Source organism: Microtus pennsylvanicus, chromosome 12 (genome assembly GCF_037038515.1).
Source record: "Microtus pennsylvanicus isolate mMicPen1 chromosome 12, mMicPen1.hap1, whole genome shotgun sequence".
Taxonomy (NCBI): domain Eukaryota; kingdom Metazoa; phylum Chordata; class Mammalia; order Rodentia; family Cricetidae; genus Microtus; species Microtus pennsylvanicus.
In genome coordinates this window covers 66,290,276-66,292,013 of record NC_134590.1, presented here as the reverse complement: position 1 = coordinate 66,292,013, position 1,738 = coordinate 66,290,276, and the positions used below count along the sequence as shown (strand labels likewise).

The window sequence follows — 1,738 nt, the reverse complement described above, 5'->3', positions numbered from 1 at the left end:
GTCTTACAGATCAGCCAGTGGTGACACACACTTTAATCCCAGTAGCCACACTAGCTGCCATAGAAACCAGGCTGTAGTGGTGCACTCTTTAATCCCAGCACTAGAGAAGAATATAAGGCAGGAGGAGACAGCTCTTGGCTCAGTCTCATCCTGAGATTCCTGGAGACAGGATTGCCATTTCAGACTCAGGTAGAGGTAAGAGCCAGTGGCTGGCTGTTTTGCTTTTCTGACCTTCAGGTTGAACCCCAATGTCTGCCTATGGGTTTTTTATTAATTGTGCTACATTAGAAGCAGGCACCGGTAAGACGGCGGAGTAGCAACGGTGGTGTGCGGTGCACTAGGTGTTCAGGCTACCAGCTGGCTTTGGGTTCAGTCTCTGCAGCGGCGGTGACCACTGAGCGAAGAGCGTGTTTGTGTAGTCACCCAAGATGCAGAATATCAAAATCTTCAGCGGGAGCTCCCACCAGGATTTATCCCAGGAAATCGCTGACCGCCTGGGCCTGGAGCTAGGCAAGGTGGTGATTAAGAAATTCAGCAACCAGGAGAGCTGTGTGGAAATTGGAGAAAGTGTACATGGAGAGGATGTCTACATTGTTCAGAGTGGGTGTGGTGAGATAAGTGACAATCTAATGGAACTTTTGATCATGATTAATGCTTGCAAGATTGCTTCAGCCAGCCGGATTACTGTAGTCATCCCATGTTTCCCCTATGCCTGCCAGGATAAGAGTCGGGCTCCCGTCTCAGCTGAGCTTGTGGCAAATACTCTGTCGCAGGAGCAGATCATATTATCACCATGGATCTACATGCATCTCAGATTCAGGGCTTTTTTGATAGCCCAGCGGACAATTTATATGCAAAGCCAGCAGTCTTAAAGTGGATAAGGGAGAACATACCTGAGTGGAGAAACTGTACTATTGTCTCACCTGATGCTGGTGGAGCCGAGAGAGTGACCTCCATTGCAGAACGACTGAACATGGATTTCGCCTTGATTCACAAGGAACAGAAGAAGGCCAGTGAAGTGGACCGCATGGTGCTGGTAGGAGACGTGAAGGATCGGGTGGCTACTCTTGTCGATGACATGGCTGACACTTGTGGTACAATCTGTCACGCCGCTGACCAACTTCTCGCAGCTGGAGCTACCAGGGTTTCTGCTATCCTGACTCATGGATTCTTTTCTGGCCCACCCATTTCTTGCATCAACAATGCATGCTTTGAAGCAGTAGTAGTCACCAATACCATACCTCAGGAGGATAAGATGAAACACTGCTCCAAAATACAGGTGATTGACATCTCCAGGACCCTGGCAGAAGCCATCAGAAGAACTGACAATGGAAAGTCTGTTGCCTACCTGTTCAGCCATGTTCCTTTATAATAGAATAACTTTGGAAGCATTTTGAAAATAAAACCAACCCCACCTCTCATACTTCTTGGTATTTGAGTTCAGCAGAAGACTCTTTGCTTAAAATAAAGGCTTTTTTAAATTTTCTTTATTGATATTTACGGAGCTCTACATTTTTCTCTGCTCCCCTCCCTGCCTCTCCCCTCCCTTCTTCAATCCTTCACCAAGGTCCCCATGTTCCCAATTTACTCAGAAGACCTTGTCTTTTTCTACTTTTTGCTTCCCTTGTAGATTATATCTAAGTAAGTCTCTCTTAGTGTCCGTATTGTTGTCTAAGTTCTCTGGGATTGTGGTTTGTAGGCTGGCTTTCTTTGCTTTATGTTTAAAAACCACCTATGA

At 46.5% G+C, this 1,738-nt stretch overlaps 1 pseudogene; it reads left to right on the top strand.

The window, feature by feature from the left end:
* The first annotated feature begins 428 nt into the window (after positions 1 to 428).
* Positions 429 to 1,372, top strand: LOC142832647 (ribose-phosphate pyrophosphokinase 1 pseudogene; annotated as a pseudogene).
* The last annotated feature ends 366 nt before the right edge of the window (positions 1,373 to 1,738 follow it).